Genomic DNA, 25,519 nt, shown 5'->3' on the forward strand with positions numbered 1-25,519 from the left:
CAATTTTCATTTACTTCTGTTCTTCTTCACTCATACAACACTCACACTGCTAATTACTACACATATAAAACAATTATGATTATGCAAATACATTAAATATTAATCAAACATAACTTTACAACATTGTTTTGACTACAACTGCTAGCACTGTCCGTCAACTGCTGACCTCTGCCGCCTACAAGTACTAGTACAAGTAACTCAGGTCCATGTCAGTTGGTGACATCTGTCGATAACTCATGCCTATAACGATATCGTCCTAACAAGTGACAGGAGCGATGCGAAGGCGCTACGCCTCAATACCCGTCAGTTGCTGACGACAGAAGAGCGGTCCCATCCCTGAGAGCAATTACTGAAGGCAGCAATACGACGGACAACATCTTAGGATTTTTTTTTTTTGAGGACAGACGTAGAAGAAAAGTGTACCGAAGTAGAAGAAACAAAAAGAGATGCAGTTGATGGGCACCAGTGTTATGGGCCGGCTGTGGCGACAGACGTACAGCACAACTGAGTCCACCGATCGGTCTGTACCGGTGGCCAGCCCAGTTACTGTTCGAAGTGAGGTTGATCCCTCACCTGTGGTCGAGTGGGAAGTCGCCTCGGTGCGTGGCAGGCGGCGAAAGACTTTCCAGGGGGTGCCGGCCGCGGTGGTCTAGCGGTTCGAGGCGCTCAGTCTGGAACCGCGCGACTGCTACGGTCGCAAGTTCGAATCCTGCCTCGGGCATGGGTGTGTGTGATGTCCTTAGGTTAGTTAGGTTTAAGTAGTTCTAAGTTCTAGGGGACTGAAGACCATTGGTGTTAAGTCCCATAGTGCTCAGAGCCGTCTGAACCATTTTTTCCAGTCACCCCCTCCCCATTCCATCCACCTGCTTCTCACCCTCCCTTCACCTGCATTCTTTGTCGCCCTGTCCCCAGCTCCTACCCCCTTAGCCTCCTCCTCTGATCCCCTCCCTCACCCTGTTGGCACTGTCCCTGTGGCTCCCACCAGGGGCCGGCCGGAGTGGCCGTGCGGTTCTAGGCACTACAGTCTGGAGCCGAGTGACCACTATGGTCGCAGGTTCGAATCCTGCTTCGGGCGTGGAAGTGTGTGATGTCCTTAGGCTAGTTGGGTTTAATTAGTTCTGTTCTAAGCGACTGATGACCTCAGACGTTAAGTAGCATAGTGCTCAGAGCCCTTTGAACCAGCCTGCCACGGCCAACGCACAACTGTCTCTGTCGCCATCGCCATCACCATCGCCTTCACCATCACCTTCACTGTCACCATCACCAACGCCAGCACCAGTACCCACACTGGGGCCTGCCACTTTGCACCATCTCCCAGTTGCTCTCGTCACCCACGCCTCTTCTCACCGTTCTATCGCAGTTAAGTACCCCAGTGGCACCCACGCCTCCTCCACTCCCAAAAAATCCTCCTCCCACCCACGTGGATGTCATGGATGTCTCCCCACCTGCCCCTTCTACCACCTCCTCTTCCTCCTCCCCCTTCTCCTACAAATACCTCCGATTCCATCCTGATCCCTCACTCCTCTAGGCCCAGAACCTCGACCTGCTCTTCCGCCAGCACTTTCCTGGAGCCCCCATCTCCGTCTTCACTCCCTGTCAGGACTCCGTTCTCATCAACTCTCCTAGCCCCACCCTTCACTTCAACATCCTTTCCAAAATCCCCATCAACTGCTTTGGCCCCAATGCTTCCCTCACCCCTGCTCCCTCCCCCTCATCCTCCCACCAACGCCAACTCCTGTGTTGCCTGTCGACCCCAACCACCGTGATCACTCGGCTTAGTCTGATGATCACAGAGGAGGAGCTTAAGGTGCATCCATACCTGGAAATACGGGCGGTACGCCGGATTTTCAACCCAGACAGCCACAACCGCCTTATGTGGGTGTTTTCTGAAGATGCCCCTTCCATCAAACTTCTCCTAAGGGATAGTGCCCTCCTTTTCCATCGCCGATACAAAGTCGACCCTTCCCGTTCCCCTCCTCAGTCCCTCCACTGCCAGAGGTGCCTGCATTACAACGCACACTCAACATCTGAGTGCTGCGAGGCCCCCGTCTGTCCACACTGCAAACAGGTGCACTTCTTCCAGCAGTGTCACAAACTCCATGCCCCTCCTTCCTGCAGTACCTGCAACTTCCCGCACCGTACCCACTCCCAGAAGTGCAAGGCCTGATCCCCCCCCCCCCCCAACCACTCCAGAACTCACCATCCCTGTCGCCCTCTGGACGCCCCCACCCCTCCTGGCAACTCCCTTCATCCTCCCCCTCCACCACTGCCAAGGGCATCATTAGGTTTGTCAACATTGTCCTCCAGTACATCCACCTGTTCCAGTGCCCCACACCCTCCAGCAGATCGCCACCTGGTCTGTCTTCCACCATAACACCTATGCAGCTATTCCCATAACCAAGCCCACTTCACCTTCTCCCGTCTTGACACCCTTGTCTAAATTCCTGTCATGGTACGACAGCAGCATATCTTGTTCAATAACATCCATTCCCTTCCTGCAAACAAGTACCTCCTCCTGCACACCCTCACGACCCACTGCGTGGATGCCTTCCTTCTCAACGTAACTTTCATTCAGCCCCAGCATACCGTACACACATCGCTGTAACTTCTCACCACTCCAATAATCCCCTCCCGATAGCGTGTGTTGGAATAGCCATTGGCCACCACTGCCAGATCCCTGTTCGGCTCCAACCCCTCCTTCCCTACCCCACAGAACACCTGATCCTCAGTCTCTTCTTCCCCCACTTTACAATTACCTGCGCCACCATCTATGTCTGCCCTAAAGCTCATATCCCTTTTGACTTCCTTTCCCACATCGACCATACCTTCACCTCCTATGTGATCGCCACCGACCTCAACATCCATAGTCATTCTGCCGCCCAGTTACAGTGGTGGCATCGGTTCCTCTCCTCCCTCCAAGGCGACCTCGTTCCCATTCCCCAGCACACCCACCCTGAATCCAATACCAGTCCAGATGTCATCCTCCCCTAACCTCCTTAGCCGCACAGTGGTGGATGTCCTTGACCCTGTTGGCAGTGACTATCTCCCTGTCCTCCTCACTGTTTCAGATGGTCGTCGCCCCCGTCCTGATCCTCACATTGACCCTCCCTGAAATATGTTCATGATTATTCCCATGTCGACTGGAATGCCTACCAGGATACCCTCTCAACCCAGGTCGATAGCCACCCCCTCACCTACCACCATCCTGATGATGTTACCCATGCCGCCTCCTTTCTCCAGCAGACCTTGTCTGAGGCTGTGGAGGACCACATCCCTACCGCCACTATCGACCAGCACCATTCCACTTTATCCCCACAGGCCATCCTCCTCCTCCGTGAATCCCACCATCTCTACCATGCCTTCCTTCATACATATGACCAGGACACACTACGATGTCACCGGCAACTACAACGACATGTCAGGAACTTGCTCAAGGCTAAGAAACGCTGGGACTGGCGACAGACGTGCACCTGTCTTAATGCTACACTTCCTATCAACTCATCCAAGTACTTGTCAGCCTTCCACCACCTAACTGGATCTAACCCCCTCCCCCCCCCCCCGTACTATCCTCTCCTTCATGATGACCAACCCTACCCTGACAACCTTAGTAAGGCATATCAGTTTCCTCCTACCTCTCAGATATCTTTACCCTCCCTGACGATCACCAGTTTCATTACTCCCTCTTATAAACAGTTCTGGTGGTATTTACATTACTACTTAATAGGAAATACCACCAGAACTGTTTATAACCTATAGGCACAGTGACAAAAATGTAAATTAAATAGGTAACATATGTACATATTCCAGGCCTCTGATGATGCCTTGAAGAAAATAAAGGCGAAACGCGTATGGCACTAAAATTGTGTTTTATTCAGTTGCTGTCAGACGATCCATAAGTAAAAATTATCAATATATCCTGATAATGAAACTGAAGTTGGTGGGACATCTGGCCAGGTGAATGGACAATAGGTGAGCCGAGAAAGTTCTTTGCTAGATTCCAAGAGAGAAGATAACACCAAGACGCCGACCTAACAGAAAGGAACATGTAGTTCATGGTAGCTCATGGCCGGCTACTGTTGCACAAGAAGAAACAAGGAGCACGCCTTCTTCAGGTGCGGCCAGTGACAATGTTGATCACCCTTTCGGGGACCCTGGAAGCCCATATTTGTGGCACAATTTCATTGTTGGAGGTGTAACTGGTAATATATCAATGATTCATTAATGGTTAACATCCATCCTTTCGCCTCTATTCTTTTCCCATTACATGCTATGCAACAAACTTCCGCTAAGGTCCCTCCGAAGAGACGTCATACTACCGTCTGTGTTGCGTCATTTTCTGAATACAGAAACGTAGTCCTGCAGTAGTTTCCTTCCTGGGAGAATCACAGAACACTTAGTGCTGTTGATGATCTCTTTTGTCTGGCTAACGAGACAGACTTATAGAGCTTCTCAGCTCCCACTGGGACAGTTAGTCACGGCGCAGTTGGAGAAGAACGTTTTCTGTGTAAGTGATGAGGGCAATAACGGCTAGCCCCCGACCGCTGTTCGTGCTCTCCCTTTGCTGTCTCTGGAGAAGCTCATTATGCTACAAGGAAGCGGAACTGTACGAGAACAAATCTGTTCAGGCAGTGAAATTGGATTGCGTTACTGGAGGACAAAGGTTCGTTAAAGGTGAAGAGTGTGCTGCATGCAGAAGACAACTTCGGCTTAAGAGGAGGGGAGACTGAAGTACATTAACGAGGATTTATTTTCAGAATTTTTAAAATTTTGTTGGTCAGATTTATCGTATTTAAAATAGTTAAGTCTAATTATGTGGCAATTAAAGTATAACTTGTTATGTATACAACATTACATTTAAGAGTGCAGACGAAGTTTTATAGGCTCAGGTCGAATGTATAAATCTGCCCTGAGTATGTGGGAGATTTACTCATCTAGGGGGCACATTTAGGCATATCGTAGAACACAATAATGAGTAAACCAAAACACCACTAAATTTTCAGGATATCTTAATTGGCAGTAAACAAAATTATTTTCTTACACCAAACATCATGGTAAAATACAAAAAAATTATCATGACGGTAAAATATAAAAAATTTGCTGGCAGTAACCAATTTTTTTGGTGAACCTCCACCTGTGAGCATAGCATGTTGCACGTAGAAGTATGAATGTTAATTAAAGGCTTATTCATCCCCAGTCTACGAACTGCAATTTATGCATACAAAAAATAATGTGTGACCTGTGACACAGTCTTCGTGAGCCCCCATTATCATCTAAGGCACTGGAGACATTCTTGATTTCCCAAGCAGTAAACACAAAGATATTTTGAAAGTAATAAATTATTGAGTAAGAACCAGTTTGGCTTTTAATCTGAACTATCGACAACCAAAGCAGTTGAATGCCTCCTTAATATATATAAAGGATATGAAAACAAGAAACTCACTTGTGCTATACTGTTAGATTTAACAAAAGCCTTTGAGTCAGTCACACATGAAATAATGATAAAAAACTAGAACGTTATGGTATTGTAGATAAACCATTACAATTTTTTCAGTCATACTTAAGTAATAGGGTACAATTAGTAATAACAAACTATCAAAAGTCAACACCCATGAAAGTAAAGAGAGGAATTCCACAAGGCTCAGTGCTTGGCCCTTTCCTGTTCATTGTTTACATCAATGACTTCTCAAATGACATGCCATGCTATAATGTACTATATGCTGATGATATGACACTAATAACAGATGGAGAAAATCTGATTATGTCGTAGAATACAACAAAGTAGTAACTGAAATGAGCAGTGACTGGTGCAGGGTCAACCTTTTATCAATAAACAAATTGAAAACTGAAGAAATTTATTTCACCCTGAAACCAATTGAAAAGAATACAAAAATGACGAGTTACTAGGTTTACATATAGATAAAAAACTTACACGGGACTGAGACACAAAATATCTATGTGGCAAACTTGCTCGAACTGTCTTTCTATTACACAAGCTGAGACACGTTATCAGTAAAATTCTGCTAATCTCTACATAATTTGCATTTTTCCATTCACAACTGCAATATGGGGTATTTCTTTGGGGTAACTCAGTGGGTTCAAGTACCATCTTCAAGTGGCAGAAGAAAGCTGTTAGGTGCATTTTAGGACTAACACCAAGACAAAGTTGCAAAAATCATTTTAAAGAACGAACGATAATGACACTACCTAGTGTACACATTTATAATTGTTTAATATATGCTAAAGGGAACGTAAAGAACTTTAATTTCAGATCTGAAGTGCATGTTCATAATACTCGAAATGGTAGTAAAATAGACCTACCACATACAAGGCTGACATTAACACAAAAGAGCCATTAACACCTTAGCTTGAATTTTTATAACAAACTCTCAAAGACTGTGAGCGAACTACCGATGAATAACTTTAAGCAAACAATAGAAGTGTGGCTCAAATGTACGCCATATTACTCACTTAATGAGTTTCTAAACAATGACACAAAAGAGATATGCTACATGAAACAAAAAACTGGCATATGAATTATACCTGTATGTTTGTGACAGTAATGTACCAACAAAGACTTTTACATGGATACATAAGATGTACCATAAATATATCTTGATGCTATTGTATATTTAACTGTTAGGATGTATTATTATTATTACTATTTTCAATTAATAATTGTTGTATTATCAATATTACTTTAGCATGCATATCTGCTTGCCCTGTACAGGCACAATTATGTACAATAATAAATATTGTAATTTAAAAAAAATGCATTGAACACACTGACGATGCCAATTGTATGGAAAACATACTGAAAGGCCTACCTATTTTTCTGTAGTATTTCTGTTCGCATTTTCTTGCCTTTATCAATCTTTGCTCTCATAGAATTAATTGTTTTTCTTTGATGTTCATTAGGTTCAAATAGCGTGTTTTTTTTGTTCTTTTTTCTTTCTCTTTTTATGCAATCTGCCTTCTTTTTTTTATTGTGTTTCCAACAGCCATTGTCTTAAAGCTTCCTTGACTGGGGTATCAGTTCGGATGTCAGAGCGAAACAGTGCTTAAAGGTGCCGCAAAGAGCTGCATAAACGTCCACCATCGCCATGTTTGAATTAGCTTCGAAACTACAGTAGTAATTTTATCGTTTTCAAATTATACAAATGTACATTGTAAAGTGGAACGAACCTCTGTAAATGAACATATATGTATCTATTCTCAATTCTGTAAGGAATAACCCCTACAAGCTTCAATATTTGAGTAACAAAATTTACTCATTTTGCACAAACACGCCAATGTATTCTTCGCACTAAGGCTTTCGCTCACATGGCGCCGTGAAATTTTCGAAAACACTCACTCAGTAGGTGTCAGTACTAATACCCCACTGTCGGTAGCATTCTGGCAAGAGTGGTTCCCGAGAAAAGTGCTGTGGGTAAACGTACCACAACCAATAACTTCCCTGGTCTCCCCTATATGTTAGTTATAACGTCCGTTTTCGTGGTAGAGTCAAGCGTACTGTTTTTGTCTGAAAAATAGATTGTAATATTTCCTGTGTAAGGTGTATTGATATTTCTAATGAAGCTGGGACATTATTTTATATACCTCAAAACGTAATTGTCCTGCCTTCTTGTAATTCAGCTAATGTGACAATGTGGCAGACACAATTGTCGGGTATGAAAAGATGCTGTGTTCGCACACTATAGTAGAATTTTGAAAAGACAATTTACCTTCTCTCTAGAGTAATTTTTTATGTGGTAAGTTTTCCGTTTGGTACTATATCGTTCTCGAGCTGCTCCTCTTTCTTGCTAATCCTTTCACATATACGTCACTATAGTCCTGTTTACTGCTAGCGTGCTGCACCGCTCTGACCAGCATTACACCAGTGCGGGTCTAAAATTGTCATCTTCATTCACAATGTCACTCTTTCTGCACTGTTTATCCTTCTTTTCAAGATGCACTTTGTCGGTCTGTTCCTTGTTGGTGACGATAGTGCTGGTACGAACCCTTAGGACGAAGTTAGGCAGGGAAGGAATTTCATCTACATCTACATCATACCCCGTAAGCCACCTAGTGGTGTGTAGCGAAGGGTACTTTCGGCACCACTATCTGATCCCTCCTGCCCTGTTCCAGTCGCGAATAGTGCTGAAAAGTGCTGTCCCGAAATTTCGATAGTAAATCTCTCCGTGATGCACAACGACTCTGTTGTAACGTCTGCCAGTGCAATTTGTTTAGCATCTCCTTAACGCTCTCTCCCCAGCTAAACGATCCCGTGACGAAACGCACCGCTCTTCGTTGGATCTTCTCTATCTCTTCTATCAGTCCTACGGGATAGGGATCCCAGATAGATGAATCATACTCAAGAATCTGGCGAACAAGCGCCTTACAAGCCACTTCTTTCGCGGATGAGTAACATTTCCTTAAACTTCCTTCGATGAATCTGAGTCCTGTGTCTGCTTTTCCCGCTATCTGTTTTATATGGTTATTCCATTTAAGGTCGCTCCGATAGTTACGCCTGGATCTTTTACGGCAGAGGCTGTCTCCAGCTGTTTGTCATCAGTAGTGTAGCTGTACAGTAGTGGATTTCTTTTCCTATGTATGGGCAACATGTTACATATATTTATGTTCAGGGTCAACTGCCAGAGTCTGCCCATTCATCAATTCTTTACAGGACGTTGTGCAAATTCTTACTATCTTCTGGCATTGCTACTTTGGTATAAACAACTGCATCATCTGCGAATAGCCTTAAAGAGCATCTGACGCTTTCTGCTAGTACATTTACATATATTGTGAACAGCAAGAGTCCTGTCACACTTCCCTGTGGTACTCCGGATATTACCTTTAGATCTGTCGATTTAGTTCCGTTAAGAGCGACGTGTTCAGTTCTGTCTGCAAGAAAGTCTTGAATCCTATCGCAGGTCTGCTCCGATAATCCGTAAGTTCGTATTTTTTTCACTAAACGGCATTGCGGGATTGTGTTAAATGCCTTACTGAAATCAAGGAACACGGCATCAACCTGAGCGCCGTTGTCCACTGCGCTGTGGATCTCATGGAGGAACAGAGCGAGCTGAGTTTCGCAGGATGTCTGTTTGCGGAATTCAGGTTGATTTTTATAGATGTTGATTTTCCAAGAACGTCATAATTCTTGAGCATAAAACATGTTCCATAATTCTACAACAGACCGACGTCAACGATATAGGTCCATAACTGTGTGGATCAGTCTTACGGCCTTTCTTAAAAACGGGGATGACCTGAGCTTTTTTGTAGTTGTTAGGTACCTTTCGTTGCTCAAGCTATCTATGATAAATTACTGCTACAAGGGGAGCAAGTTCTTTCGCATAATATTTATGGAATCTCATAGGCTTCTGATCTGGCCCTGTAGCCTTTCCGCTACTAAGCGATTGTAGCTGCTTTTCAATTCTGCAATCGGTTATCTCAGTATCTGCCATTTCGGCGTTCGCATGACGATTCAAAGGACAGACGACCTTCCGAATTCAGTATTTCGGCCTTCTCTCTGTTATCTTCCGTTTCGGTGCCGGTGTGGTCGCTGAGAGAATGAATAGATGATTTTGGCCGACTTACTGATTTTACATACGACAAAAATCTCTTTGGGTTTTTACTCAGGTCGGTTGACGACGTCTTACTTTCGAAATCATTGAAAGTTTCTCTCTTTGCTCTCCTTGCGCTCATTTTCGCTTCGTTCAGCTTTTGTTTGTCAGCTAGGTTTATACTTCTCTTGAATCTGAGTTGAAGTGCTCTTTGCTTACGGATCACTTTTCAAACACGGCTATTAAACCATGGTGGATCTTTCCAATCCCTTAAAACCTTACTCGGAACATACTTGTCTAGGGCATATTGAAGGAAGCGTTTGAATTTTTTCCATTTGTTCTCCACATCTTCGTCCTCATCACAGAATATTTGACGCTGACTGCTGAGATATTCTGAAATTTGTATCCGGTCCCCGTTGCTGAGCAGATATATATTCTTACCTTTCTTAACATATCTTGCAGGACCCGTCGTCACAGATGCTGTCACAGCCTTATGATCGCTGATACCTTCCTCTACGTTAACTGATTCGATGAGTTCAGGTCTGTTTGTTGCCAGGAGGTCTAAGACGTTATACCCTCCCGAGTTGGTTCTCTATCTATCTGCTCAAGGTAATTTTCGGACAAGACGTCCGGAACAATGCCACACGATTCCCTGACTCTGTCACCAATTCTGGTGGCATAACACTCCCAATCTATACCTGCAAAGTTTGTAATGATCAGGAAAATTACTAATGACATTCTGCAAGCTCTGCCTGACGCGCTCTACAACTACAGATCCCGACCCAGTTGGTCTATAAAAGCACCCGATCACCATTTCTGACCGATCTTTGATACTCAGTTTCATCCAGATTAACTCACATTCGGAATCCCTGATAATCTCGCTAGATTTTATCGAATTTTTTACTGCATTAAACACATCGAAACCCTTGGCGAATAACCTGTCCTTACGATAAACATTGCAGGCTGAAGTTAGGATTTCGTTGTCATTGACATGTGTCTTCAACCAGCTTTCTGTTCCCAATACTATATGTACATTATAACCTTCAAATAGCTGTACTAATTCTGGGACTATTCCTTGGATTCTCCTGCAGTTTACTAAGATCGTATTAATCTTTTCTGTCTCTGATCTGCGAGGACCAAGATTCTCTGAGGTCTCTGTGGCTGATTTGACAGGCAAATTGTGTCCTCTAACCAAAAGAACCCTATGTGCACGCCACACATACTCCGCTACCCTAGTAGCCCATTCCTGCGTGTAGTGTACGCCTGACCTGTGAAGAGGAAACCTATAATTCTGCACCCGATAGCAGAGGTCGAGAAATTCGCATCCGATACCGTCGCAGAGCCGTCTGAGCCTTTAGTTTAGACCTTCCGCTCTGCTCCAAACCAGAGGACCGCGATCAACCCTGGGTACGATACTACAAATAGACAGCGTAGCCTGCACCCTGCGTGTGTTGGAGTTGCCTTCACCAAATCAGCCAGCCGCCGAAAGGAGTCAAGGATGGCCTGAGAACCCATGCGGCAGCCTACATTCGTGCTGACATGTGCCACTACATGACAGCCGGTTGACCCAGTGCGCTCGATAGCCGCCGGCATGGACTTGGATAACTCTAATAGGAACTGATCTGGGAATAAGATTGTCGATGTTAAACTGACACTTACAATGTCTAACAGCGCTTCTCATATTTTGGTGGTTTGTGGTTGTGCATCAATAATAGTGTCAGCGAGGGTGCGTAGGAGATTTGCAACCGTCAGCTGGATTTCTACAATACGCAAACGGCCTTTGAATATGCCCATGTTGTGTCTAGTGGTGTCTGCCGAAAGTCAGATGGGAGCAATGCAGCCAAGGAGCATAGCTGTATATTATTTTGTACTGTGTCCTTTTCAGAACAGTCTACTAATCCTTCGGTGACTGTTATATCCTCCTTCAGTTTCTGTAAGGCCTTGATTATATTGTCTAAGTCTGCTGTGTTGGCCATAAAAAACACTGCCTTAAGTATGTGACCACCTCGTTTAGCAAACCCCTTTTCAAAGAGCTCATGAGACTAACTCCACTGTTACTTGCGTCAGTGCGTCAGTATCCATGTCAAAGCAGAGTATTGGCTTTGATGTTCCAAACGTTAGTATCCACTTATTAGCCATCGGTTTTACCACTGTCTCCTCCTTCTGGTTAGACATGGGTATCATGGAGATGAAACGCAAAATATGATCATTTGTTGTCTGGTTTTTCATCATAATTTTCAGTTTACCAAAAATACAAAAATATCCTCTAATTGAAGAATATCGTTTTCTATTACCCAAACATTACTGTCCACAGATGATCTGACATTACCATGTCTGGCTGTTGTCTGAAGAATGTATAATTTCTTAGAGGACTTAACTGGAAGGCTTCTAGCATCTCACAACTTAATACGATGAGGCTTCCCTATTCCCTTTCCCCCGTTCTGAGTTTCTTAATATGTAATAATCGGCACAACTTTATTGTCACAGTCTCCAGTGTTCATAACTTTAGAATACTTTCATTAATGATCGCTCGTGCCTCTGTTTCTGCCTGTTGGTTGGGTGTGGATACCGCGGAGACAAAACAAGAAAAATGATCACTTACTGTTTGCACATTATGGTTTCCCGCTGGTTTTGAGAAAAAGGACCGAGTATGTCCGTGCAAGTAATCTGAAATGGTTTATCTGTCTCTGATAACTTCTGCAATGTAGTCTTTTGACGACTGAATTTCTCTCTCTGCATGCACGGGATATAATTTTTTATGTAACTGTCGATAAAAAAAATGGTTCAAATGGCTTTGAGCACTATGGGACTTAACATCTGTGGTCACCAGTCCCCTAGAACTTAGAACTACTTAAACCTAACTAACCTAAGGACATCACACACATCCATGCCCGAGGCAGGATTCGAACCATCGACCGTAGCAGTTGCGCGGTTCCGGACTGAGCGCCTGAACCGCTAGACCACTGCGGCCGGCAACTGTCGATAATTCTGCGTAAAATCCACCAGTAATTTTGTACAACTCTGTGTTCCGTAGCTTGGCAGCTGCTGTGTCCAGCTGAATTTGCATCATGAGCTTGCCTGAAAACTTGGTTTTGTAATTTTGCTGGTACCACTACACATAAACCACATTCTGTCTTCAGATATATATTTGGGGACAATGATAACCAGTTGCTCAGGGGCTACTACATCGTTCTACGATCCGATCACACAGCTGTTAATTTATGAGCAGCGGTTTTTGTAAATAAATATATGCTATATTCCTCCTCAGTGTACTTAAACTGACTGTCCTAGCGTTGCACAGACTGTCTTGAAATGCCAGTCTAAATCATCGGTTTTCAGTACCTCTAAGCTGGCTTTCAAAGTACCGTGTGATAGCTTTACTTCTTCGGAACTTAAGTTATCAATGCTGACAGGGATTACATTGCCTCCATCAAATTCATATTTGTAGGACAACATTGTTCTTTATCTAATTCTTCAATGTCAGGCAAATGTCCAGCTACAGAAACATAAAGAATCAAACAGCAGATTAGTCCCTTAGTCTACGAGACGAATTCACATGTGCCCTTTGATATCATTTGCCATGAGCCGACTTTAAGGGACCTCGTTCGCAGTTAGGTGGCTGGCTGTAGCATATGAGCGATCTTCGCTTTCGGGCCGTAAAACTGACATGATATGGTGTTCTATCCACTACAGTTACACGCCATTGCAAGTCAATTTGGTGTGTCATGCAACCAGGAAATCTAAACCAAGGATTACTTCATAGCTGCTGCCAACTACTGTATAGGTAGTACCCCATAAAGTAACCCCGATCTCCTCCACTCAGAATCCCAGCATTGCTGAAAAGAGTGAATTAACATTACCGAACCTATGATGCTTTACTTCCAGCATGGCGGATTTACTTCTTTTTCGCCAATTATACGCTTACTTGCCACTGACACTTGGGAGCCAGTATCTAATAAGAATTTCGACAACTGGCCTTTCACTTAGGCAGTCAGCAAAACTGTCTGCCACTGATTCTGCACGGAGGTGATACATACTAACCTTCAGTGGACACATTGCCGCCCTTCCTGTTTTATGGCTGGGTACCAGGTGCGCCACGTGACTACCTTTCAGTCTCTTCGAACCTTTGCATGTAAAATGTGCAAACCGTTTATTATTGGCATTGTTGATTCGTAAAATTATGCTTTATGCGACGTGGATGATCACATTTAAAACACGTGACATCTTTATTAAATACCACTTTCTTTTCCTATGGTTTTGTCGCCACATCAGTTCCATCTACTACTACCCAAGTGGCCACCACTTCATTCAACGTCTTTGGGAGTTGCGTGTGCCCCTACGTAACATTCCCTGATAAACCCCACAGAAAGTGCTCTCTGCTCGGCGTCCTGCAATATAATGCTATTAGCCATATCACCCCGTAATTTTATGATGTACATTTTTTGAATGTGGTCTACAAAACTTTCTATTGAATCCCCGTGTCTATGAAAGACCCCGTTAAGTTTATCATGATAGTATCTCGATGTATTTTATTTCCTACGTCTTTCTCGTAACTCTTCTCTCAAGTCGTCAAATGACTGCATTCATTAATCGTTCGCGGTGCATTTCATAAGCCCTGGAAACCCTAGCAGACTTTGGTCTCGTATACTCAACGACTGCTCATTATTCCATGCATTATTGTATCCAAATTATCAAGAAACACAAAGATACCTACCGTTGATTTACTAGCAAATGGGGTTGCCAAGAAAGCAGTGTTTGTATCGAGGTAGGTACACTTGGATGTGCCCATTCCCTCCTTTCCTCGCTTTGTTTAATATTTCTGCCTGTAACTGTTACCTGATTAGGCAAAACTTGAATCGCATTTGAGCCTAAAGCTTTTTATCCATACTGTCTACTTAATAAAAACAGAAGTATACAGTACATCCAAAATAAAATAAAAGGGAAGGATAAAGGATAGGGAAACAACCACACAGAGCCAGAAAACTAATTTCGGCCCTTACTCGTACCACTGCGAACGACATGCCTGTTGCAGATCCAGAGAACTGGCCGCTGTGTTCAGATAGTAATCCATCTTCATCTTCAGAAGTTCGTCTGATATAAGTAACAACATGTGTAGCAGGATGAGGCACACTTCAGACATCAATTATCGAGGGTTGGCTGGATGTGAATACGGATGCAGAGCTAGGGTGAGCAGATGCAATTGTTTAAAAAGGATGACAAACAGCTTCAAAAAGGAGGACAAAGGAAGAAAAAAGAGGAGACATCAAACGGGTCAACTGCAGATGAGAATACCACTCGTCAGCTTTGGACAAGTCACGTGACTGCCGGCAATTACCGGTTAAACTAGTAGTTAATTGTTACTGATGGTCAGGTGGTGGTTAAGTGAGTAATATAAAAAAAATTAAAAATGTTGGTTGTGATGACAGTGTGGCGTCAAGTGTTTTGTTATGTCAACAACACGCAATTGTTTACAAAGCGAAAAACGTAAGACCATTCACCTCCCTTCATTCGACACACCGCTACCAACATCTACAATTCAAGCAGCAGCTGACGACATATAAACTGCACTTTAACCTTCCGAATACAAATAAATTGAATGACTATGAAACAATGAAATAAAACCATGACAGTTAATATGTCGAGTTATTTCTTACCTTCATTAGCCACCGAGACGTACGTTCCGGCTCCACATGTCTTACATTCCGCTTCAAATTCATTTCTCCCTTTCTTAAAGCCGGATATTTGCGGGAAAGAACATCAGAAAATGTACACTTTCGTTTAGGCATAGACAAATATTTTACGTAACTCACTCGGTTAAAAATTACACTCACAAATCACACGTGCACTACAGGAAGCCAAGCCAGTACAAAGCGAAGATACGAAATGAAAATTTTAAATAATCGATATTTGCATTCGCTTATAGGTCGATCAACGATAACATCAACGATCCTGGTGCCACCTATTAACACCGCCTTCGTGCGTGTTTATCACGAAGGCTGTGCCAATAGTTAAAGTATTTAAGAAAAGAGCAATAGAACGGGACGAATTATAAATTTAACTTAATTACGCTCAACTTTGCGAAAAAGCCGGACACTGTAAAAATACGCCCGGACTCCGGACAAAGAGCTAAAAAGGAGGACGTATCCGGATAATCCAGACCCTGTGCAGAGGCAGCAGAAGAATACAGTACATCTGCATTAGGAGCTCCTTTATTCCAGTTTATTTACAATTATTGGACTTCGAAACTGCTGGCATCAAAGGCGAGTGAAGTTCATACACGTCATTGCGTCACCAGCCTGATGTTGCCAGGTGACTGAACTGAACATGTGCCTGTTCTGTGCATGCTGCACCAAAGGGAGGCTCACGTTTCATGCCCGGTGGCATACGGGCCTCAAGTGGCTTCTCCACTGCGAATACGTCAGACTACCGTGCCCAGTACTTGCAGGGCATCGAAGTGTTCCGTCGATACCTTAATATAGGCCTCATGCTATAGTTTCGAGAAGATGCCAGAGTGCCTGGGCGCCAAGATGCTCACAAGGGAACCTCCCCATCGCACCCCACTCAGATTTAGTTACAAGTTGGCACAGTGGATAGGCCTTGAAAAACTGAATCCAGATCGATCGGGAAAACAGGAAGAAACTGTGTGGAACTATGAAAAAATAAGCAAAATATACAAACTGAGTAGTCAATGCGCAACATAGCCAACATCAAGGTCAATGTGAGCTCTAGAGCGCCGTGGTCCCGTGGTTAGCGTGAGCGGCTGCGGAACGCGAGGTTCTTGGTTGGTTCAAGTCGTCCACCGACTGAAAAGTTTTTTATTTTCAGACAATTATTATCTGTCAGTCCGTCCGATGCGAGGTAACTGCGCCGTAGTATGGGGACGCCACACCTAAACAAACATCGAAACAGACGACGTCAGTCGACTACAGCGCACGGAAGAGAGAGTATTGCTGCTAACGAGGCTCCCTGGCTGGCAGTTGACTGTTCACTACTTTGGACGAGAGTGCATTAAATACGTGAGATGTATTCCGTGGGCAATATGAATCCAGCAAATATAGCTCGCGACTTCAATAACAATCGCACGGTTTTGCGGTGCGGTCGCAAAACACAGGCGCTAAACTTATTACAGTGAACAGAGACGTCAGTGAACGAACGGACAGATCATAACTTTGTGAAAATAAAGAAAGTAAAATTTCCGCTCGAGGGAAGACTTGAACCAAGGATCTCTAGTTCCACAGCGGCTCGCGCTAACCACGGGGCCACGGCGCTCCTACGCTTGCATTGTCTTTCATGTTGCCTATCTTGCATATGGACTACTCAGTTAGTATATTTTGCTTACCTTTTTCATAGTTCCACACAACTTCTTCCTGTTTTCTCGATTGATCTGTGTTCAGTTTCTCAAGGACTATCCACTGTGCCAACTTATAACTAAATCTGAGAGGGGTGCGATGGGGAGGTTCCCTTGTCAGGAGTTGGGGGTCTGTATCGGTAGTGGCGGTAGCGTCATTGATGTGGCATTGCAACATAGGCTGGACATGTCCTTCGGTTAGTTAGGTTTAAGTAGTTCTAAGTTACAGGGGACTGATGCCCTCAGAAGTTAAGTCACCTAGTGCTCAGAGCCATTTGAACCATTGTGAGACTAGGGAAGGACGGGGAAGGAAGTTGGCCGTGCTCCTTAGGAACCATTACGGCATTTTCCTGGAGCGATTTAGGGAAATCACGGAAAAGCCAAATCAGGATGATCGGACGCGGGATTGAACCGTCGTCCTACCGAATGCGAGTCCAGTGTGCTAACCACTGCGCCACCTTGCTCGGTCTGGAATAGAGGAAATGACTATAGTACCTGTCGTCACATAGCAGTCTGTCAGACCGGGAAGGCACCTCCAATGCTGATTCCAGAGCACAGACGCGCGAGACGATGACGTGGAAGAGTGTTGCTGCTAAGGCGGTGCTCACAACATAGGTGGGCGACTGGCATAGGCAGATGTTCAGTGTTCTGGAACTCTGTCTCACGCTCCAAGTACTGCTACGATTAAATGCATTACAACAGAAATAGGTTTCCTGAATGTTATATTGATGTCTGCTGTCTGTAGACCATGCAGCTGGATGCAGTCCTGTTGTCTGTAGAAGTAGCGAGTAGCTAGTGGAATCTCTTGGTAAAAAAGGTATTCCTGTTGTGATTTTCTTTGTTTGTTATTCTGCGTCATTGCCGTTGCCCAATTACAATGTACTATCTGCTGAAATTGGAAAAGCTCCGGTTTCTGTTCTGCTGTATTTAGTTTGTGCCCATTTGTGTGTCATACTGGCTGAATCAGATTCAAGTTTACGTATAATATTTGCTTAAAATAACTTTCTCATTTTATTACTTACAGTTGTGCGACACCCACTTTTACCTAAGAATTACTTCAGAGCAAAATACTGTTGGTTTCGTATTAACCGCCAACCATTTCTATCGATGCCATTGTCCATATGTGCTAAATGCATATATTGTAAAATTAATACTATTGGTAAATAAGCCTAGGCTTGCACGTACCCCAGAACGAATCTCACTGCATCTAAATGCTACGTTACACGTTCAGGGATACATTTTGCTGCAATTCCTTGTGTGAACCTCTTCAACTTCATCGCGAAGATTGCTGAAGACGGTAGTGTGAAATGTGTGAGATGAGCATCATTTACCTCTTTGCAAGTACATATCTCGCACACTTTGACCTAGCCACTAATATTCTCATTACAGCTGTCTCTCGAATGCATTTTATCATGTTCTACGCCACACAAAACACTACCATGCACTAACAAGTAATGGAATCCACAAACAAACCAAGTACAAAAGCAAAAAGACAGTATTCGATTAGTCCCATACTAATAACAGCCAGAAAAATGAGTCTTTTCGTTAGTATAAAAGGCATTTTCAGTCATTAAACGTCATGCGAAAAGTTAAACGTTTCATCGTAAGTTAATAAGGAACTATGCAAATGGTAACTACAATCAGTTTAGCCATTGTCCAAAATATACTTTAGCCTCCAATATTTATATACATAAAAGAAACGATGGTTATGGAAGAGGAGGAAGTTGGCTTTTAGCCTAGTGGTGTATGGTGCTGCAGTCATGGACTGTGCGGCTGTTCCCGGCGGAGGTTCGAGTCCTCCCACAGGCATGGGTGTGTGTGTTTGTCCTTAGGATAGTTTATTAAGTAGTGTGTAAGCTTAGGGACTGATGACCTTAGGAGTTAAGTCCCATAAGATTATTTTTAAAAAAATAAGAAGTTGGTTTCTCACACACTATGTTGCTAATTCTGACAATTTCGATTGCAAACGCATAATCATAACGACATTATTGGGTGAACTGTTTTTGATGAGCTAGAGAAGAGAGGAATAGTTGCAATTAGTGCATGAGAAATAAAAACTGTGGGCTAGGAATTTTCCATGGGTGAACAAATGAGATGGCACACAAGACTGGACCAAAACTATAACTTTTTTTTAAATTTTATTGTACTGGTCAACGTCTCAATAACAAGAAGTCGTAGGACATGTTATAAAATATTCAGAGCTTCGCTCAAAGCAATAATACTGAGTGAATGTTCACTGTGAATCTCCTTTATGCAAATAACAGTGAGTGTGTGTTTTTGGTTTAAGGGTGCTCAAATGCGAGCTTATTAAAACTGAACGAATCCTACCGATGTAAAAGCAACTACGGGAATACCCCAAAGAGAGTTACATATTGGACCGTTACTTTTTGATATATATACTGTAACCTCCCCACAAAAATAATTCACATTTAGCGTAACCTCAAAACAGAAAAATTCCTAAACTTCTCAACAGTAAAAAATTATAATTATGTTGTTCACATTCGGTGTAACGTCCCAACAAAAAAATAAATTCAGTAACCTTGTAATAATACAATGTAACTAACCTCTCCATTTAATTGTCGCTCACTTATAACTTTTCAATAATTAACTGTGAATTTAACCTGGTAAATTTTGGACGTCAGCAGTGCTGCGTCATGGCCCTGAAAGATCATTCTGAATAAAAAAAAAGAAAAATTCTTACCTCAATGAAGTCGCCGGATAACGCATATATATCTGCTCTTACAATAAATTTTTCTGGCACAGCCCTGTGCAATGCTGGCTGATAGATTTGTCATTTATGAAAAGAAACAACTGATTTTCCTTTTGCAATAATCGGGATGATCATGGATTGGAGAAATTAGTAAATTCCTTAAATTGAAATGAATGGTTGTTAAAAGTTATTTTTTATGAGAAAGATTATTATTAGAACATTTTTAAAACATCTACATGGGACTTGAGATAACAATACTACATATGCGCGCGGCTGCTTTTACCTTATACAATAATGCTCAGGCTCCGGCATTGCTGCACCACGACCAGCCCAGCCAACACAATACACCAGACCAGACTGCTCGCTAGCAACAACTTACTGCTACTGCTACACAGTTCCTACTGCAGTCAACACTGCTCTCTGGTCTGAGATTCTCTTATACCTAACATATCGCAGGCAGCGCGTGAGCAATACATCGAAATTACATCTGCTCTGACCTCTTACATGACCCTCCACTGGGGGGGGGGGGGGGGGCAAAAATTTGGCAGCAGTGGTCAGTCAATTGGACTTGCCATGAGCAACAAATTTTTCTAAAATCTATTTAGTTACTAAGTCTACAGTCACAGATTATATGTTATAGATAAGTGCAGAACATATTAAGTAATGAAATAGGGTGCACACGCACTAAGTACAGAATATATCAAGAAAAGACAAAATGTATATGCAATGAGTACAAAAGATATTAACAAATGACAAAGTACACACGAACTGTATAAGTCTTTAGCAATTTTACATAACATATCATGAAGTGAAATAAAGTGCACACGCACTGAATACAAAATATTTTAACAAATTACATAAAGTGCACGCGCACTGTAGAATTCTTTAGCATATTTAGAATGACTGATCATATTAACAATTGAAATGAAGTGCACACGCACTGTAAAAGTCTTTAGCATATTTAGGAACTAGGAAAGGAATGGGAAGGTTTGTATCATGGTTGTATCACAGTAGGTTGTACGTAGTTGTACCGAAAGTCCATATGTTTATACAGAAGCACAACACCAAGTGAGACAATCTGAAGTTCTCTTCCCTGAAGTATTTATCAGTGTAGCCAAGACACTGAAATGTTGTATTAATATTCAATGTCATCATTTTGGTAGTACATTAGGTACACCAAACAGTAGGACCATAATAACATCTCCATCGTTAAAGATGGTGGACAGCGTGATGTGTCAACACCACATTCTTGTAGAAGCCATACTCTTTCACCAACGTAGAATTAGTGGAAAAACCAAATATAGTGCTCCATGATCATGAGGATGGACAGGACAAACGGATATTGCAGTAATTTCTGGTAATTAGGTCAGAAGGTGAAGGACATTAAGTCTTATGCTAGTCATAATTTAGAATTACACTAGTCTGTCAATCGATTTGAGTAATTATTGGCATTAATTGGCTATTTACACAGTGTTTAAGTAGTATGTATGGAGTATTAGAACATTATTCATAATCCATCTCAATATAGTAATTATGGGCACTCTTTGCCAAGTTACAAAGCGTTGTTTTATGCATTATTCAGAAGTCATCATTAAAAATGAGTTAATTATTGGCATAGCATTTGTACATAATTCATCTACTTATAGTAATCATTGGCATTCATTGGCCAATTACTAAACATGTAGCAAGTATTGAATATTACAAAACACTATTCACAACTCATCTGATTGTGGTAATTATTGGCACTCATTGGCCAGTTACAAAGTATTCATATAGTTTTACAAAACATTATTAAGTATTATTCACAAGTCATCATTCAGAACAGGAGTTAATTATTGGCATAGCATTTATAGAGTATAACAAAAATATTATTTATAGAAATTATTGGGATAGCATTTATGCATTATTACAAAACATCATTCAGTATTACTCAGAACTCATCATTCAAGTGACATAGGACATATTTAAAATGTAACACACTGTAACTATTACTCAAGGTCTGTGGTCCGATAATACATAGATATAATGGATTCAATACATCTGAGAAATTTGCACTATATTTAGGACTAGAAATTTATCCTAAAATGGTAGCATTATTTGGTTGTATACTGGTAATAGTTGGGACTGGTAACAATTTTTTTGTGTTAGCAATGCATTGCGTTGGGATCGATAATTGCTGGGGCATGAAAATATATGCTTTTGACTTATTGCTGCAAATAAGGATTAATTACATCATTCGTCATGAGTCAGCTGTAGGAAGGTTATGAAACAAGTAGAGTATATGTGAGCACATTCATGAATGATACACACAAATGGATAAAAAAAATGCAAGCACTAGAACAGGTTTAAAGACTAGCTGCTTATAGCACATTAATTTCATGAATAGCTTCTCCTGGAAAAAATACAAAATGGATTATTGAGCTAAAAGAAGAAACGCATATTATGCTGAAAAGTAGTGAACTTCGAATTAACAGTTAGTGAAACGTGTACTCAATATATATGTACTCTAGCTGTCTTTTCCAAAACATTCAGTCATTATACCATGTGACATAAGACATACTGTCAAAAGGAACTGCAACAAATACTTAAATAACTACATAGCATTTCTTAACTAATAGTAATATATAAACTTCATCATTATTCTCATCTGAAAAGAAAAACTTCATTATTCATATTGCTATAACTTCATCACTATCATCACCCGCAAAGAAAAACTTCATTATTCATATTACCATATTCTTCATATAACTATTCATCATCATTTATTATCATCTGCAAAAAATAGACACTTCATTATTCATATTCCTATTACCATTTACTTCATATAACTATTCATAGTATAGAATTTCTTATTTCTAGCATATTTCATCACTAAAATTAACATGTGTAGTTCTGACTGACAGCCTGCATCAATCGCCTCGTATTCTGAAAGAAAAATAATTAGTCAAGACTGCTATCATACGATGTGTATAGTATATTCTGGTTAATGCTTGTTAATTCTGATCCTTTTACTCTTCATGACAAGGTATTGTATTTTCTTTCGTTCATTCCGGAGGTGAAATTTCCATTTCATAGTAAACCACTGTGGTTGTATAATTTATTTCTCTTACACACCGTTGCTTTCTGAAAATGATGGGTATGGATTAATATCTTGCATTTAAATCACATCCTCATTAAATAAAAACTTGTTTCTAGTGATACAACTAAGCATACAGCATATCATGACAGAAAACGTATTATGTCAAAAACATAGACAGTTTTCAAGTGCAAAAAATCTATACACAGTATCATAATGTAGTAGCAAAAAATGTAGAATAGTCAAGATATTGAGATATCATAAGAAAAAATGTCAAAGTCAACTGGTGTTTGTTATATCTTAAAGATTACATAGTGCATACAGACAAAAATTCTACTTTCGATAGGAGAACAATCATACATACACAAAAAATGAAAAATGTGCACGGTCTGATATATAACGACAAGAAAAGCAACCTGCTAACCTTACCTTGCCGGGCACTTGCCAAGAAAAAATATAATCATCATCAGTAAGTGGTCATATAAATATCTGGAAATGGCATTACAGTGTGATAAATCGTAAAGTATGTTCATTCAATAAAGGGTTTAATATTGGAGACATGGTGATTGCCTTTGCTTTTTCTGGTTCTCAAAGTTTTGACGTGTACTACATTGGGGTGAGGAATGCTGCGAATTCGATATGGACCTGCGTATAGAAGCTCAAATTTATAGCATCTACTCTTTCCTCTGTTGGATAAATAGTGTGTACATACTAATATCTTCTGTCCAATGTGAAAGTCTCGGCGTGTACAAACCTGTTTTTGCTGTCTTCTCCGGCGCTATGCTGCACGTTTGATGTTGTTGAGTGCAATGTCAATTATTTCATGGTGGCGTAGTCGACGAAATGTAGGAAAGGATACTAATTCTTTAATTTGTTGGGTGGTTCAACATTCTTCAATATAACAGTCGGAGATAGCATAGTAGATTCATTTAGTATGGAGTTAATTACATCCTGGAATGGGAGTATGTGTGTGCCCCAATCAATATGTTTTTTTATGGCAGTATATTGTACATAGTTTACCAATTTCTTTCATTAGACGTTCACAAGGGTTCGAAGAAGCGTGATACTTGGATATAAAGATCGGAGAAATGTTTCTAGCTCGTAACATACGTGTCCATATCGCAGATCCAAACTGTGGTCCATTGTCAGAAATTACTTTCAATACATGCCATACATGAAATAAAAAATGTTTTACAAATGCATTCGAAATAGTTTTAGCAGTAGCTTTGCGTAATGGAGTGAAGGTAACAAATTTCGAAGTGAGCTCAACAGCGACAAAGATGTAGCAAAAACCTCTATTAGTTCTGGGAATATGACCAAAAATGTGTACAGCGGCCATGTGTCTCAATTTAACGGGTACAATGGGATGTAACGGAGGAATATGTGAAGTCGTGTCTGACTTAGCTTTCTGGCAGATTTTACATGACGCTAAAACTCGTCGAATACGTTTCTCCATGTTCGCAAAATAACAGTTCTGTCTCAGTATAAGAAAACCTTTTCAGGCTCCATAATGTGCGTAACTTAAATGAGTATACCAAATTAATTTGTTAACAAGTTCGTCAGGAATGCATAATAACCAACTGTTGCTGTCAGGGTGAGAGCGGCGAAACAGAATGTTATTGCGTACAGTGTAATGGTTTCTAAGGGTAACATTATTCTTATCTTGCCAAAGATGTTTAATTTCTTTCCAAACGTTGTCTTTGCTCTGATCCTGTGCTATGTCTCGTAATGACGACGAAATGAAATTATCGAATGCAACTTGTTGAATATACATAACGCTAAAATTTTCTTGGCAGAAGTTGGTTGCGATGTCTTGCTGAGAGAGCGGGATAGTGCGTCTGCTACAATATTTTGTGTACCGGGAATGTGAACAATTGTAAAATTAAATTCCTGTAAATAAAGTTTCCATCTGCTTAACCTGTCGTGTGTAAATTTTGCGGAAAGTAAAGACTGTATCGCTCTATGATCTGTGTAAACGGTCGTATGTCTTCCATAAAGAAAATGTCTGAATCTCGTAAATGCCCATACAACACATAATGTTTCAAGTTCTGTGACCGAATAATTGCGTTCAGCAGGTGACAGAATGCGACTTGCAAAGGCGACGTTTTTAATTACTGTAGTGCCGTCTTCTTCAATTTAATGAAAAATGTGTACGCTTAAAGCGGTGTTAGAATTGTCGGTGGCAATGGAAAAATTTCTAGTAAGATCTGGGTGCGATAAATGAGGTGCATTCAACAAAGCTTGTTTCAGATTGACAAATTCAGACTGTGCTTGGCTATCCCAGGACCAAATAGTGTCTTTACTCGTCAATTGGCATAATCTAGGGGTGTCTAAAGCAGAGTAATGAACAAATTTACGGAAAAAGTTAATTGAACCCAAAAAGCTGCGTAGTTGTTTCTTCGTCGTAGGAACAGTAATGTCACGTAAAGCTTGAAGTTTTTCCGTGTCAGGCGCAATGCCTTCTGCTGAAATTACATGTCCAAGAAATTTTATTGAAGTTTTGCCAAAGTGTGATTTGCTAAGATTAACTGTGAGTCCTTGTGCATGAAAAGTTTGCAACAGTTGTTCCAGAATCAGATTATGTTAAGACCAGTTAGCTTCGGCAATAAGAATGTCGTCTACATACGTTGTGATTCGGTCTTTAAGTTCTGTCGAAGTATAGTATTTAAACCGCGAATAAATGCTGCTGAAGAAATTGTTAGACCGTACGGTAATTTGCAAAATTGATAACAATCACCAAAACAGAGAAATGCTGTGAATTTTCTGCAGTTCGGATGGAGCTGAATTTGCCAAAATTCCGATTTCAAATCTAATGTCGAATAAACAGCAGTACCATGAAATTTCTG

This window comes from Schistocerca piceifrons, chromosome 3, assembly GCF_021461385.2.
Source record: "Schistocerca piceifrons isolate TAMUIC-IGC-003096 chromosome 3, iqSchPice1.1, whole genome shotgun sequence".
Taxonomy (NCBI): Eukaryota; Metazoa; Arthropoda; class Insecta; order Orthoptera; family Acrididae; genus Schistocerca; species Schistocerca piceifrons.